Raw genomic sequence first — 18,230 nt, 5'->3', positions numbered from 1 at the left:
CTCTGAGTGAATTAGCCAATCATTGGAGGGTTAAGAATAGAGGAGTAACAAGGTCTGATTTTCATTCTAAGACTTCCTGTACGAAGGGCAAGCATAATCCTCCTGATCTCAGGGATCTGCTATCTAAATAAGTTTCTAGCTGCTAAATGGACATTTCCACTTGGATATTCCACTGTCACCTCAAATTCAACATGTATAAACATAATGGACTTTTAAGTTCCGGGTTTCTATTAACAATAAATAAATGAGATGAACTGCATTATGGATTAATGTCATCAGAGGAAAACGTTTATTAAACCTCCCGTGGTGGGGGAGAGGAAGGATCTATAGGACAAGGAAAATAACTACAATTGAAGGTAGATAACCTCAATGCAAAGATAAATATACCAGACTTGAAACCACAACCACAACAAAAAAAGATGTTGAAAGACCTGACAATGGTTTTGGTAGCATCCATTCTTAAACACAAAACAAGAATAATCAGTTAAGTGACATATTATTATAATGAATAAGATGGCTAACATCTTTTCCTGTGAAAAGTCACAGAAACATTAATGAGGTTAACCAGATATCACAGAAGTAAAGAAGTCACTGAATTTTATTTTTACATAGAAATAAAATATATTTCAAAATTAAAACAAAAAAGAGAAATCATGTGACAAATTAATAATAATGAAGAATTATCAACTCTAAACTTTTCAACAAAATTAGAAATACAAGAGAGAAGACAAAGATGAACAAGAAAGAAAAATGAAAGAATTTAGAGCCGCTAACAATCCCAGAGTTTCCTCACTCTTACTTAAAGCCCAGTTTTACTCAGCTGCTCATCTTCTCTGTTACTTAAGGCATTAGGTTCCACCTGTCTAAGAATCAACCTATCTGAATTCTGCTGGCTCTCAAAATACTCCTGGACATATATTTCTTATGCTTATATGCTGTAAAATTACAATTATCTTGCTTGTCTCCTCTTCTAGATTGTGAACTCAAAAAAAATTACTAGATCTTTTTATTGTATATCCAACATGCAACATAATGTCTAAAAGTTACAGAAGCCAAAACAGGTGATAAATTAAAAGTGAGTTATTTTACTAATATGACATTTAAATTTTTTAAAGAATGTTTAAGGTTTTTTTATAATATTTTCTGAAATCTTTCCTAATGCTTTGGAATTCTTTTCTATAATTGAGAAATTGAGCTTTCTTGAAATCCTCTTTCCCCTGTTTTCAGTGGGGGAAAAAAGAAACTATCTTTTTGATCTAGAAATTTGAGAACATCTTTTCTAATTCTGAAAAGGTTAATAAGGTCTATTTTGAAGAAACCTTCTACAATATTTCACAGTACAATAGAGACACAAAGACATGTTGTATTTACACAAAAGTAAACATAAGCAATACGGTCTCATAGTTTGGACAATTTTGAGCAACAAATAAATCTAGATTTAAAACAAATTTCCCATACCATGCTACTACCGGCTGGAGACTGACATCTGCTAAATTTATCTGAAATTCTGGGGCTGAGGAAACATTAGACAACAATTCAACAGCAATTCAATATCTGGCCTACCAAAATAAGAGCCAACAGTAAGAAGCTATGAGAAAGTCACCAACAATTTGCTGATGATATGATTCTGGTATTAACTACTTTCTATTTACAAAACACAATAAACAGATAGTGGAATGCAAAACCTCTGATGAGTGAAAACTTTTATAGCTGTTCTATTTGTGGAATGGCTTTATATCTGGCAGTAGGGAACTTAAACAAGGTTCATTAAGAAAAGAAATGATGGTTTCAGGAAGCCAATTTACATATCACCTTTTAAAAAAAGAGGTATGGTTTCTAACTAAAAGTACCCTGTTGATTTAAAAAGAGTTGCTAAGTTATACACAATCTCATGCACTTTCTAGAGAGCATTTTTAGAAACCAGAAACCACATCTACCTCTGTTCAAGTAGACCAGACTAAACCAAATAGGTGAGGCTGAAGAAATAGGTCAGTGCTTTATATTTCAGGTGAATTATAGATTTCTACATATGAAATTTGTCACTCATCTCCCAGATGAAGCTGAGGATTACATAATCTGAAAAATAACAATTAATTAATAAACAACGCTAACAATGTACTTTAAAATGCTAGCAAGCAATTAGCACAGAGCACAAACATGAAGGGACACCGAGTTAAACCTCTCCCAGATGTTAAAAATCTGCCTACAACGCAGGGGACCTTCAATTTGGGGTTGGAAAGATCCCCTGTGGAGAAAGGAATGGCTGCCCCCTCCAGTATTCTTGCCTGGAGAATTCCATGGACAGAGGAGCCTGGTGGGCTACAGTTCATGGGGTCGAAGAGTCAAACACAACTGAGCAACTAACGCTTTCATTTTCCTTCAGCTGATAATATCACACAGGAAAAATCATGATAAATAGAGTTCCTGCATTGGGTAACTGCCATAAGGAATGTTTCTCAAACTGCAGTCGTCAAATACCTAAGATTCTCTTGAAAAAAGTTTTCATTTTTGTCTTCTCATTTCAATGACAATTGAATTCTTTCTCATGTGATAAAAAATGGATGGGGACTTCAGGATTTCTATTGCCCTTTTTATGGCTGAGTAATTTCACATGTTTGGATATAGCACATTTTGTGTACCTATTCATCAGATGGTGGCCACTGAGGTTTTCCATTATTGGGGCTATTAAACAACAATGCTACTATGAACATTTATGTGCAAATTTTTATGTGAACATGGTTTCAATTCTCTCAGATATGAAACTACTAGGTCATATTTTATTGATAACTCTAACTTTTTGAGGAACTGTCAAACTGTCTTCCACAGTGGCTGTACCACATTAAATTCTCACCAGCAATGAGCAAGTGTCCAGTTTTTCCACATCCTCACCAAAAATTGTTATTTTCTGTTTTTTAAATTTTATTTTAATTATAGCCACCCTAGTGTGTGTGAAATGGTATTTCAATGTAGTTTTATTTTACATTTCCCTAATTACTAATGGGGGCTTTCCTGGTGGCTAAGTGGTAAAGAATCTACCTGCCAATTTAAGATCCCTGGGTTCGATTCCTGGGTCAATCCCCTGAAGAAGGAAATGGCAACCCACTCCAATATTCTTGCCTAGAAAATTCCACTGATAGAGGAGCCTGGTGGGCTACAGTCCATGGGGCTGAAAAGTCAGACATGTCTTAGCAACTAGACGACAACAACTATTAATGACTAACCATCTCATGTGCTTACTTTCCATCTGCATACCTTTGGAGAAACTTTTATTCAAGTCCTTTGCCTATTTTTAAAATTGGTTGTGTTTTTATTGTTTGTGTTTTTTTTAAGTCATAAGAGTTCTTTATATTCATGTCTAGATCCTAAACTGATATATGATTTGCAAATATTTTCTTCCATCTGTGAATTATCTTTTCATTTTCTTTACAGTAACTTTTTAAAAAATTAAATTTATTTTTAATTGAAGGATAACTGCTTTACAATATTGCACTGGTTTCTGCCAAACTATGGTAACTTTTGATGACCTAAAGTTTTCAGTTTTGATGAAATCTGACTTATCTACTTTTACTTCTTTGTTTAATAAATACAATGTCTGGGCTTCCTCTACTAATGGCTATTTTTCCTGTGTGTAGGTCATACTTTTTTATTTCCTGGTATGTTTACTTTTTTGTTAAAAAAAAAAAAGAAAAGATATTTTAAAGCTAATGACTGGACAGTGATGTCCTGAAACATCTGGAAACAAAAATTCTCTCTGAACCCACAAATCAGGAACCAAAACTCAGATGGTGGTTATCCCTGGCCCAAAAAAGAGTCCTGGCTTCTTAAGCCTCTGCCATAAACAACGTGCCCATATCTTAATCTTTATGGCCAGGAATAAACAGCAAAGGCAAAGAAACAGATTCAAAGAAACAGAGTCTTTGAATCAGACTCATCTTGTTTCATTTATTCTATAAACTATCAGACTTTTTAAATTGCTTTAAAAGAAAATTCTGTACACATTCTTTTCAATTTATTATACTAATAATAAAGACATTACCAAGGACTTGCAACTTAACTTCTAAAAGTATATAATGTTTGAAACAAAGTATTTAACAAATTTATGTTTACCACTAAAAGTTTATTCTACAAATCAAGAAACAATGTTTCCAACCTTTGCATTTTTTTCCTAGATGGAAAAGAGTAAGTTTGGGGAAAGGGTAAAAAAGTATTTTTTTGTTTTCTATTAGCAAATAGATAAGAAGAAAACAAAATAAGTTTTAAACCCAATATTTTAAATTCCTCATACTTAATTTAAAATTTAATTTTTTAACATAAGAAATAAATACAAATGCATTTGCCTTGTGAAAATACTCTAGGAAAAATAGTCAGCACATGAAACACATTTATAGTAGCTATCTTATTAAAACAATTTGGCAAAAATACCCTCAAATACCCTCAACATTTCCTTGTAGATCTGTAAAACTAGATGATTCCAGTTATCTTAAAAGGACATGGGGTAACTGTAGATACACTGTACATGTCTTCCAAAAATCAGTTTCACATTGTTCTAACTTGTGAAAAATACACTGGCACTAAAAAAAATAAAGGTTACAATCAGTCTTGCTGAGGACAGCTGTCCTTAAGCAACAAATAAGCATCTGATATTTACTTGCATGTGCACAGCTTATAGTAAGCTAGCAAAAAGGCAACAGCTTTTAAAAAATTAAGTTATAGTCATACAGACAAAAATTAAGTGACAAAAATGGCAATGTCTGTCTCGTTCCACGAAACAAAGTTCTTTAAAACAGAGTTACAGTTCCTACCTGGGAGACTTCTTTGTTCATAATGAGTCCTCAAAACAGATATGGTCAAATATGGTGCTCCGTGGGGTAGTTTCCAGTGGAATGGGGGAATACTCTTTTCCAGAGATGGCTCTAGGTAAGTCTCTTCACTCTTACCTCATTTAAGGCCAGTTATGCAAACAACTAAAGCAAAGGAGAAGCAAAAAAACAAAAGCAGAAGGGAGGTTAGATCATTATTTTATTTTCTATGAAATAATAAAAGTCAGAATGCAAAGTTGAAAAAAAAAAGACACAACTTTTCAGGCCAAATGGAAAAATACTTCCAAAAGACAATGGATGAATATCTGATTTCACAACTGAAATCCTTCTGGTAACTAAATATATATTCCTATTTAAGACTGCTGCTTAAGTAATACATAATTGCATTCTGCCCTTACTGTTCTGAGAGGCCCATTTATATGTCTTTTAAAAAATTTTTTTCTGGCTGCATTTGCAAGTTTATCTTTCTTTCTACCTATAAATTCTGATTTTTAATGTTTTCAGTTTGCATTTAATTCTTTCATTTCTGTAACACTTCCCATTATATATTAAAGTTACTATGGTATTTTACTTTCAAATTTTTTTATTGAAAAAGTGTACAAACTTTTTATATTCGTAATACCTAAAAATAAATTTCATTGACTTGTTTCCATTAAGGATGAATGATCCTGTATTGGACTAACTTGCCTACAGATAACAATGGACAAAAAACTCTGGACAAAATAAAATTTACTCAAAGACACAGAAAAGTGACCAAAAGCAGGCAGAAATGCAGGAAATCTGATAAGTGAAAGTAAGGAATCGCACTGAATAAGATCTATACTCATAGAGAACTCTTCCCAGTATACCCCTAAGTACTACAGGGAGGCTAGGCCTAAGGGCCACTGTCTCTTGGCTTGAAGCATTGGAGAATGTAGTTCAGAGCTGACAGAATGCAAGATAACAACAGGAGAAAATCATGGTAAGAAGGCAGCAGAGCAAGGGGGCGGGGTACCTTAAATCTGTATACAAATGTTCCTCAAATCCTTGGTTGAGCCTTTGAATTAATTGCTCATGCACAGGGAGACTCCAAGTAGCTCCATATAACCATACCACAACTGAGATTCCCTTTTGCTGTTTATAATCACACACTCCTCACTCCCTTTTTCTTAACTCCTGAGTAACCACTTATCTGCCTCCATTTCTATAATTTTGTCACTTTGAGAATATTACAAAAATTGAATCAAGTATGGAAATATTTTGTAATGCCTTTTTCACTCAGTATAATGCCCTTGAGATCCATCCAACTTGTTGCATATAAAAACTGATTGTTGCTTTTTATTGCTCCATGGTTTGAAGGTACCACAGTTTCTTTTTCACCATTCACTGTTGAGGTACATTTGGACTGTTTTCAATTTGGGGCTGTTATGAATAAAGCTGCTGTAAATATTTGTGTACAGGTTTTTGTGTGAATATAGGTTTTCATTCTTCTAGGATAAACATCCAGAATTGCAACTGGATTGTTCAGTAAGTGTGCATTTACTAGCCAGTAATTTAGTTGTCAACTAGAACAAAAATCAATACTCTTCAGAAAAAAATAACAATCCACAATAGTATCCACAACATCCAGTACAGAATAAAAATTTACTAAACATGCAAAGAAGCTAGAAATTGAAATTCAAAATCAGGGTAACAAAAGGGGGGGATCAATAGAAATCTGTCATAAAATAATCAGTTGAAATTAGCTGATAAGGATGTTAAAGCAGTTATTATGAGTATGTTCAAGATGTTATAATAAGTTAACAGATGGGAAATACTGGAAGCAAATGGAAACTATAAAACAGAAGTAAATGGACATTGAAGAACTAGCTCAACATTGAAAATTTTCAATTCATTGGACAAGCTTAACAGTAGATTTGTGATGGCACAAAAATATGTTGGTGAACTTGAAGTCAAAACAATACCAAATATGAAGACTGGACAACTGAAAAAAATTTAAAACCAAAAGCTGATGTTTTGAAAAGATAAAAAAAATTATTAATACCTGAGGTGAGACTAGAAAGGGAGGCCTGGCATGCTGCGATTCGTGGGGTCGCAAAGAGTCGGACATGACTGAGCGACTGAACTGAACTGAGGTAAAACTGAGTATGTCCTTTTTCGGGGGTTCACTAAGACTCAATAGCATTAAGATGTAAATTCTCCTCCAAATTAATTCATATACTCAAAAATAAAATTAGTTGCTTACTTTTTGCATATCTAGTGCATTTTATGATCAAAGAATATAAATCTATTTTTGTTTTATTATATATTTATAATGTGGGTTTTAAATGCTTGAGGCTTTTGCTCTTTAAATAAAGACTATATTTTCTCTTAATCACGATTTCCCCCAATGATGAATTCCAGATTAAAGTGGAATGTCTATCTAATGTTTGAAAATTGGATGATTCTATGACTGGATCCAAAAGTGCTTACCTCTTATAGTCCCTCTAAATTAAACTAAGTGCTTTTCATATTTTCAAGAATTTTTTCCTTCTTTCCTTGATTTAGACGCACAATTTGAAAATGCAAAGAAACCTGGACTGGCTCTTCACACTGACATAGGTTAAACTATTAAAGAAAGGAATTTATAGTTAGGTTAGTTGAATTTACATTATAGTTAGTTGCATTCTTCTCACTGTATATATCTGGCTTATTTGTAATTGTAATCGGCACTGCTATAAAATATTTCCTGGATGATAAGATTCCTCATGATTACTACTTTGTGTTCTTTCATCTTTGAAGCAATGTATCTTTGAATTTCCCTAGGTAAATCTGCGTAAAGTAGTAATCGAATATAGCAAGACGGCATTTTTTCATCTAGTCAACCACAAACCCAGGTTCTGTCATTTTCTGCCTTTCAAAGAAGAGCACTTCTCAAAAATCATTTGTGTAGTTAACACTGCAGATAAAATCTTTGTGAAATAATGCCACTGTCTTTCATAAAACCTGCGAGTTTTTACAGGTACTTTTTTAAAACCAGGCAGGAACTGAAGCCAGATGGATCCTGCTAATGACTGAGGGTACTGATGACTCATGGCCAAACATGTGAGGGAATACAGAAACAATGCTGAGAAGGGAGGCTGAGCATACTCACTCAGCGACTGCATGAAGACAGAAAAGCACGCGATAAATCCATACTCCAAAAAGATATGTAGACAATGAGAAGCAAAAAATATGAAAACCAAGAGATAGGTAATACACTGAGAACTAAAAAAGACAGGCGGAATATGAATGAATAGGGAGAAAAAGAGTAGTGCTGGTGATCTGATGTTTGTTATTATGAAATTAATAAGCTTACTGTTCTTAAAACATCTCTCTCTAGTATTCATTATGTATTATCTGTGCTATGCAGAGCTCAGTATTTTAAGTCTTTTCTCACCCCCAGGAGCCCAAAACAGGAGATCTGATATAGATGGTACAAATTCCTTATAGACCCTCATGCCTGGAGGCTTCCCATTACTTGTTCCAATTCTCTCCTTACGGGTAAGCCCTTTCTGTCTTCATTATCTGCTTCTGCCACAAGTACTGGCTAGTGCAGCACCACAATTCCTTTAATTTCGTTTAATAAATTATTCAGTTTAACCTGTTAAATTCAATCCGATTTAATAACCACATGAGGAAACAAAGGTGACAGAAAAGTACCTATAATGCACTTAATATATAGAAAGAGTAAAAAAGGAAATCTATAAAACAGCCTTCCTTTGTTACTCTGGAGTTAGGCAGAGGTACAGGGCCAGAATTTTTAAATACAGAGAGAAACAGAACAAAGGAGTATCTATGGATCTACCACCGAGAAGTAATGACAGTAAACATTTTTGATGTATCTTTCTTTTAAAAAAAATGAAGTATTATCAATAAATCAGAAGTCCCCACACTCATACAGACTACTTCCCTTCCTTTTGATAGAGATAATCACTGGCATAAATTTAATATATATGTTCTGGTCAAACTTTTTCTATCCATCCATAAACAATATACACTGATGTTTTATGCTTTAAAATATACATGCTTAAACTGTACACTATATATATTAAAATTACAATGTTTATAAGGTACTTTAAAAAAATTAGTGCAGATTGAAGGTTGTCGTTATCATAAAGTTACTTTTCTTCCTTATGATATACTTTTTGATGAGGAGAGAAAGGGATAATGTTAGCCAAAACTCCCAGTGTACTGGGATTAATAGCTTAGTTTAGCTATGCTGTCATCCAATAATAGGTTGTTATAAATAAACCATTAACATTAGTGGCAATTATAAATTATTTTGGTTACATGTAGTCAAGATTCCAAAGTTACTTCTGTTTTCTTATTAATTCTACCCGGAATAAATTTTAAGAAGTAAAATGGCACCTAAAAAACTGTGTGAAGAAATAAGTTTTTTTCCTTGGGATGGATCTAAAGATTTTTGTGAAAGAATGAAGAAAAAAATGATGCCACCAACTTTCCTATTAGTGATGACACAAAAGTCATACTCTCCAAACCAAAAACAATCTAAATGAAATGTGAAATCAAGTCATCCATAATAGTTTTAAAATGTCTATAAAGTTTATTTATTTGACTTCTCTACAGTATATAGTTGTCATTTCTTATTAACACTGTGAAGAGAAGGTCTAAAAGAAAATCAAGACTTTAAAAATAGAACTGTTCTTCTTAATAGAATGATAATATTTGCTTATTTTTTCTTGTTAATCTTCAATTTTTAGAAGAGTGACTTCATTGTTCTTATGATTACAAAATGCTTTTATGAAAATCTTGCCATTTCTCTCCAGAAAAGTACTTATTTCTTCACACAATTTTTGGGGTGTCTTAAAAATCTGGGTAAATTCATAAGTATTGTTAGAAGATAAAATTGCATTATGTTGGAAAGATAGTTAAAATGTCGTTTTTTGATAAACAAGAGTTCCAAAGGGACAGAGCTGGGAAACAAATCTTGGTAAATGGCAAGTATTCTACAGTGAATCAGCACTACAGAGAATGACCTCAGGGAAATTTTTCATACACATGTGCAACAGAGACGTGAAGAAAAATATTCATGTTAGCAATGTTTATGAGAGCAAAAAATAAGAATAACCCAGGCGCACATAAATAACAGCATGGGTTAGCAAAGCCTAGTATATTGACACACTAAAACCTAACACTAGTGAAATAAATTGACCAAGATCTAGCTATTCACATCTGCCTACAGGCAACCACAGTCCTTTCTGAAAATTCAGGTAGTTCAGTTCAGTCCAGTTCAGTTGCTCAGTCATGTTTGACTCTTTGCAACCCCATGGACTGCAGCACACCAGGCCTCCCTGTCCATCACTAACTCATGGAGTTTACCCAAACTCATGTCCATTGAGTCAGTGATGCCATCCAACCATCTCATCTCTGTCATTCCCTTCTCCTCCCACCCTCAATCTTTCCCAGCATCAGGGTCACTTCCAATGAGTCAGTTCTTCACATCAGGTGGACAAAGTATTGGAGTTTCAGCTTCAACATCAGTCCTTCCAATGAACACTCAGGACTGATTTCCTTTAGGACGGACTGGTTGGATCTTCTTGCAGTCCATGGTACTCTCCAGAGTCTTCTCCAACACCACAGTTCAAAAGCATCAATTCTTCTGCGCTCAGCTTTCTTTATAGTACAACTCTCACATCCATACATGACTACTGGAAACACTATAGCTTTGACCAGCCAGACCTTTGTCGGCAAAGTAATATCTCTACATTTTAATATGCTGTCTAGATTGGTCATAACTTTCCTTCCAAGGAGTAAGCATCTTTAAATTTCATGGCTGAAGTCACCATCTGCAGTGATTTAGGAGCCCCCCAAAAAATAAAGTCTGCCACTGTTTCCCCATCTATTTGCCATGAAGTGATTGGACCAGATGCCATGATCTTAGTTTTCTGAATGTTGAGCTTTAAGCCAACTTTTTCACTCTCCTCTTTCACTTTCATCAAGAGGCTCTTTAGTTCTTCTTCACTTTCTGCCATAAGGGTGGTGTCATCTGGTGTCATTGTCATTTTCCCGGCAATCTTGATTCCAGCTTCTGCTTCCTCCAGCCCAGCGTTTCTCATAATGTACTCTGCATAGAAGTTAAATAAGCAGGGTGACAATATATAGCCTTGACATACTCCTTTTCCTATTTGGAACCAGTCTGATGTTCCATGTCCGGTTCTAACGGTTGCTTCCTGACCTGCATACAGATTTATCAAGAGGCAGGTCAGGTGGTCTGGTATTCCCATCTCTTTAAGAATTTTCTACAGTTTATTTTGATCCACACAATCAAAGGCTTTGGCATAGTCAATAAAGCAGAAGTAGATGTTTTTCTGGAACTCTCTTGCTTTTTCGATGATCCAGCGGATGTTGGCAATTTGATCTCTGGTTCCTCTGCCTTTTGTAAATCCAGCTTGAACATCTGGAAATTCTCAGTTCACATATTGCTGAAGCCTGGCTTAAAGAATTTTGAGCATTACTAATTTACTAGCATGTGAGTTGAGAGCAACTGTGGGATAGTTTGAGCATTCTTTGGCATTCCTTTTCTTATGGACTGGAATGAAAACTGACCTTTTCCAGTCCTGTGGCCACTGCTGAGTTTTCCAAATTTGCTGACATATTGAGTGCAGCACTTTCACAGCATCATCTTTCAGGATTTGAAATAGCTTAACTGGAATTCCATCACCTCCACTAGCTTTGTTTTTAGTGATGCTTCCTAAGGTCCATTTGACTTCACATTCCAGGATGTCTGGCTCTAGGTAAGTGATCACACCATCGTGATTATCTGGATCATGAAGATCTTTTTTGTACAGTTCTTCTGTGTATTCTTGCCACCTCTTCTTAATATCTTCTGCTTCTGTTAGGTCCATACCATTTCTGTCCTTTATTGAGCCCATCTTTGCATGAAATGTTGCCTTGGTATCTCTAATTTTCTAGAAGAGATCTCTAGGCTTTCCTATTCAATTGTTTTCCTCTATTCCTTTGCATTGATCACTGAGGAAGTCTCTTATCTCTCCTTGCTATTCTGTGGAACTCTGCATTCAAATGGGCATATCTTTCCTTTTTGCTTCTCTTCTTTTCTCAGCTTTTTGTAAGGGCTCCTCAGACAACCATTTTGCTTTTTTGCATTTCTTTTTTTGGGGATGGGCTTGCTCCCTGTCTCCTGTACAATGTCACAAACCTCTGTCCATAGTTCATCAGGCACTCTTTCAGATCTAGTCCTTTAAATCTATTTCTCACTTCCAATATATAATCGTAATAGATTTGATTTAGGTCATACCTGGATGGTCGAGTGGTTTTCCCTACTTTGGTCAATTTAAGTCTGAATTTGGCAATAAGGAGTTCATGATCTGAGCCACAGTCAGCTCCCTGTCCTGTTTTTTGCTGACTGTACAGAGCTTCTCCATCTTTGGCTGCAAAGAAGATAATCAATCTGATTTTGGTGTTGATTATCTGGTGATGTCTATGTGTAGAGTCTTCTCTTGTGTTGTTGGAAAAGGGTGTTTGCTATGACCAGTGTGTTCTCTTGGCAAAACTCTATTAGCCTTTGCCCTGCTTCATTCTGTACTCCAAGGCCAAATTTGCCTGTTACACCAGGTATTTCTTGACTTCCTACTTTTGCATTCCAGTCCCCTATGTAATGAAAAGGGCATCTTTTTTAGGTGTTAGTTCTAAAAGGTCTTGTAGGTCTTCATAGAACTGTTCAACTTCAACTTCTTCAGCATTACTGGCTGGGGCATAGACCTGGATTACCGTGATGTTGAATGGTTTGCCTTGGAAACGAACAGTAACAGTGAAGCATCATCACGTATGGGCTCTGGCGCCCACTCCACTGTCACCAGCTTTGAGACCTTGACCTCTCCACGCATCAGTTTCCTCAACTACAGAAACCGGGACGACATCTGTACCTGCTCAACAGTTGTTCGGAGACTAAACATTCAATGTTGCTGTTGTTTAGTCGTTAAGTCTTGTTCAACTCTTTCTGTGATCCCATGGACTGTGGCCCACCAGGCTCTTCTGTCCGTGATCTCCAGGCAATAATACTGGAGTGGCTTGCCATTTCCTTCTCCCCAGGGATCATATCTTAACATATGTTAATTTTGATTACTTGCTCCCCTTAAAAAAGGCCGAAAACACCTTAAAACCAAAACTGTGCATTTAAACAGTCTGCATATCAACTACTAAATCTAAAATATTAACAACTTTTACATCTACTTTTATACTCACATTAAAGAGATAAATACTGAAAAGCCTATACCAGTGGATTTTAATACTAATAATTCTTATAAATACATGTTTTCGATACACGCTATTTTCAAAAGAATTGCTACCAGAATCTCATTTTTCATCCTTGAAATCTTTTTCACTCTCATACCCTATGTATGTTACTCATCAAGCTCCATCTAGTCTATTTCAAAAATAAATCATCAAGCAACAGACATACAAATCTGACACCCTATTCCTGCTTAGACTCTTTCCATGAAGTTTTATCTCACATATGACAAAACCCAAAACTCATAACACATAGCACGCTACACTAGAGCCACACTAATCTGTCCTTCACTTCCTCTCCATTCCCCAGTCTTTTTTCCCCATTCCACGGCCTTTACTACAATACAATCTCTGCTGTGAATAATCCCTCCTGTTTTCTTCACCTGCTCAATTCCTTATGCATTGTTCAAGCTTTAACTCCAATTCATCTTACCCCAGTAATCAAAATCAGCCCTCCATGACAGTTTCAACTTTTTCTTCAAAGAATTAAAAAAATACATTTTTTACATATTTGTTTGTGTAATTATGTATACCATTTACCTTCCTCACTAGACTGTAAAACACCAGGTGTACATTTTTAAACTGGCACAGAGTAGGTATACAACATTTTAGAAGTTTAATTTGTGGAATTAATGAATCTGTTCTAATTCAAGAATGGCAGTGAAGTTGAAAGCTCAAAGAGAATGAGGATCATTAAACTGATCAAAGGACATTACAAATCTTTCTAAACAAATTCAAGAGGAGTATGAATGGCATAAGGGGGACAAACTAGATTATTAACCTAAGGGATTAGGCAAAGGTTTGGTGGTGAGAACACAGGGAGGCAAGAATGATGAAAGTAGTAAAACTGTTAGATTAGTCTCTACTAATTGGAGAATGCCTATTTCCGTGGCATCATTCTGCAACATAATTTGCAACCTCTCTGTTTTGGTCATACTGCAAGAGAAAACACCAGGGTTTGGAGAGAGTCCATATTCAAAGAGCTAAAAATGAAATGTAACACCTAAACTACAACAGTTTAGTTCTTTCCTAAAGAGCAACTCTACTAAAATGGAAGCATTTGGGAGAGAGATCAAGAAGAGAGGAAGATGTAGTAACTTAATGATAAACAGGAAAGTCTGAGAAGGAACAAAGATATTTAAAAACAACTGAGAGGAAGTTAAGTCTCTCTGGATGATAGAGAGTAAACTATCCCTTTCACTCAAATAAAATCTTTAGGAATGGCTTGGTTTTATTCATCACCAAAAAAATAATGTTGGCATTACATTTTTTATGTTTCTTGTTTTCTACTTTGCAAGAACTCTTGAAAAGAGCTCCAAAGACAGAGAATGGTAGTCTAAGGAAGAACAATTTGTTCCCCCACCACACAACAATTATATTATGAAAACATAGGCAGTTAAACTGAATGACAGAGTAATCTATTTCTTATTAAAAAAACAACATATTTCTTCAGGTCATCTAACCAGTTAGCAAACTGGTTAATGTAAGGCCATAATGAAGTCAAGGATTATGGGTCTGGATCCCTACGATCCATCAATATTTCTATTCCAAAATCAAAGGCTATATGCCTAATCTTTGGTAAACTGCCTTTCAAATGAGAGAAGCTAGATAGTACATTAATGGCAGACAAGAGAGTATGAACAGACAAATGAAAGTCATCACTATCATTATTGGCAAAATTTAAGTATATGTCACAAATGACTCCGAATCCAGGGTCATATTAGTTTGTGAAAAAGGTCAAAGAACCTTTGAAAGTTTGGAAAATAATTCTATTTCGGTCTCATGTAAATTCTTTAAAGAAAGTTCACCATGTAATTTTAAGTCTAAAACAAACCCAAGTGAATGCTTTCCAAGAATAAATTAAGGATTACATTCAAAAAGAAATGACTACTTATAATGTAATTATCTCATTTTAATGATGCTTAAATTAATTAAACAATTTAATGAGGGAAAAGAATCTATGAAAGGTCCTGTTAACTGTTGACCACAGTAGAAGAGTTTTTAAAAAAAACACATTTTGTTTAAATTCCTCTCATGTTTAGATCTAACAAAAGCAATAATGCAATATAAGTAGTAAGTAACATCAAATTCCTAATCATAATTGAAAAGACAGTACAAAATGTCTACTCTTTCCTATTTAACCATCTGGAACATGTTAGAGACTCCCTGAAAGCCAGAAAAATCTGCAAGTATAATTACACTCTGGGACTATTAGCATGACATGCTTCAATAAATACTCCTAATAGGATTTGCTGATATAATAATTGGCACTAAAATGGATGGATTTTCTTTATTTGGCTATTTGTTCTTACTGACTAAATACTCAAGAAAACCAATAAATTGTCCCTCCAATAGAAAACAAACAAACAAACAAAAGTCCACCAAGCAAGGAAAAAGTGCGACAGGTTGCAGAGGCAGAACGTAAGGGGTGAGCAAAGAGCAAAGATTTCCAAACACCTGAGTTCAATTTTTATTTTCCCTCCCACTGTTTCCCTTTCTTTCTCTCTTCCTCCAACCCCAATCTGGCATGACTATCTGCTCTCTGGTCAGAAGTGACTTGGTTAGGGTTAAAAGAAAATGTTATATGCCATCTTGGAGTTGGTCAAATTCCAGTAGGCTGAAGGCCTTCAGACAATAACATGGGAAAACATTCAAAACTCACTCTACTCCTGATGGGTTTGGAGATGTAACATTTAGTTACCTAAACTGGAAAGGTTAAGCAAAGGAAGAACCCAACCAACTAAGATGTCCAGGAAGGCAGTTCTGGCAGCTGAGCAACAGAGTGAATGGGGCTGTTGTGATAGACTAGCTCTGATACATTTGAGCAGTTGAACCAATGCAGCAACAGTGGGGTTGAATGAGACATTGGACTAAACCAACAAGAGGAAATGAAAAAGAGAGCCCCAATTGTCAGCATGTACGAATTATGAAAATAATTCATGTTTTCTGTACAAGTCCAGAAAATATAAATAAAAAGAATAAAATAAAAACCACCCACAACTGTTTCATCTAGAATTAATGCAAACATTTGTATATATAGTCTTCTACAAATACAGACTACACATGTAATTCTTTATAGTTTTGTTTTTAATGATCAGTGCACATATTAAGAGCATCTTTATTCACTAAATTGACATAATTTTCTTTATTATTAATTTTATTTATTTTCGGCCGTGCTGGATCTTGGTTACTGCATGCAGGCTTTCTCTAGTTGCAGCAGCAGGGGCTACTCTAGTTGTGGTAATCAGATTTCTCATTGTGATGGCATCTCTTGTTGCAGAGCAAGGACTTATAGACTTCAGTAGTTGAGGCACACAGGCTTAGTTGCCCCATGGCATGTGGAATCTTCCCTGAGCAGGAATCAAACCTGTGCACCCTGTGTTGGCAGGCAGATTCTTAACCACTGGACTAACATGGAAGTCCACTGAATTTTTATACACACAACTTCTCATGTTATTAAATATTCTTCTACACTGTCTGTAAAATATTCTTGTGTGTGTGTGTGTATGTGTGTGAGTTTTTAAGCAGAGGGTGGGACTTTAGATTAGTTCCAACTTTTTGCTATTAAAAACAATGCTATGATGAGGCATCTCTCCGGCTAAAACTTTACTTTCATTCAGGATTATATTCTCTAAATAAGTCCTACAAACACCAAGTGTCCTATAATGGGAGTCTAAGTGTATATTAAAGACATTTAGCCAAGACTGAGTTTACAGGAGATAACAGACGTCTGAGAGAGAAGCTAATGAATTTTCAGTTATGTACACATTAATTATGAATATGACATCCAAGTAGATCTGTCTAGCTGACTTCCAAAGTAGTGGGATATAAAGATCTTCAGAATTAATGACATATTGATAATAATAGAATAGATGAGACAACCAAGAAAAAGTATTAAGAGAAGAGAATGGATTACTCTGGAAACATTCCCATATTTAAAGAAGGGGGCAGTTACAGCCAGAAGATCAAGTAACAGAAAAGGAAAAGAAAGAAAAGAAAGAAAGAAAATGAATAAAGATAAGAGGAAAACCAGAAGTTGAGAGCAGAGAGACCATAATGTCCAGTTTCAAGAATTATTTTGAACCTGACAAAACAATCACAAGCCCTTTGAGGGTAACAGCAACACACATCTGTCAGATATCACATATTGTTTCACAGTTGCAACAGTAAATCACACTGCATTCCTTCTGACGACCTCTTTTTGTTGTGAATCTGAGTTTATGGTACGTGCTGTGATAAAAAGCAAGCACCATGTGGAAATCAACATGGAACAGGAAATGAGGGTCACAGTGCCCAAGCTAAGCCCAAGATGTGAGAAGTTATGCAGTACTCTCAGATGCACACGTCCTATTAGTAAGCAACTGTGGTTATTTAAGGATAAAATTAAAATATTACTTCTTTGAATCATGTGTATTTTCAAACAGCTGCTAAGTTGCTAGCACATACATACTTATTAAGTTTTTTGACCTAACTACTTAATAAATGTAGGTAACAAGTATTCCTTGGATCGAAGGACACTATGAACTCAGAAACAGTCGTTACATCCTTACCAGACCCTTAGTTACAGCCATTATACCCTTACTATGAATATATTCAAACTAAGAATCCAAAAAAACATAGATAGTGAAAGAAAACTTTTATTAACAAATGAATGGAAGATTTATCAATATGAGTTTATGCTAGAAATAGAAGTATGGAATAGGAATATTCCAAAGATATAATAAATATTATTATAAACATTATTCATAAATAATTAATAAATATTATTCACAAAATTAACATATCAAATGAGAAAAGCCAAGTGATGATTCCAAAAGTTATGGGTAAAACACCTAAGTTCAACATTTCTGATAAAATTTTTAGAAAAATCATTAAGATTTTTAAGAAACACTTTATAAAGGGTATCGAGAGAACACAGAAAATACTGTAGATAACTGTGAAATATATGAAGCATACACTTTAAAAATAGAAACAAGTCAAGGACATTCACTAATCACCACCTGTATTCCACTTGTACAGGGAATACTTAGTCTTTCTAGCATAGTATATATAACGGGAGGTTAAAGAATTAGTATGAAAGAAAACTTGGCCAGAAAATGGGAAAGGAGAAACTAGATTATCACATATGGCATAATTTTGAGG

General features: G+C 34.9%; 1 protein-coding gene across 11 annotated transcripts in view; it reads right to left on the bottom strand.

Annotated features, from left to right (window-relative positions):
- The window catches only part of NCOA1 (nuclear receptor coactivator 1), a 204,812-nt gene that overhangs the window by 97,219 nt on the left and 89,363 nt on the right, over positions 1-18,230 (bottom strand). For all 11 annotated transcript variants that reach the window (XM_043917315.1, XM_043917317.1, XM_043917311.1 and 8 more), the window contains one exon: positions 4,803-4,964. The gene's annotated coding sequence lies outside the window, so the exon portion shown is untranslated. The remainder of the gene's footprint in view (positions 1-4,802; positions 4,965-18,230) is intronic.

This window comes from Cervus elaphus, chromosome 11 (assembly GCF_910594005.1).
Source record: "Cervus elaphus chromosome 11, mCerEla1.1, whole genome shotgun sequence".
Taxonomy (NCBI): domain Eukaryota; kingdom Metazoa; phylum Chordata; class Mammalia; order Artiodactyla; family Cervidae; genus Cervus; species Cervus elaphus.
Note: the sequence above shows the minus strand (reverse complement) of the source record. Positions and strands in the feature narration are given on the sequence as shown.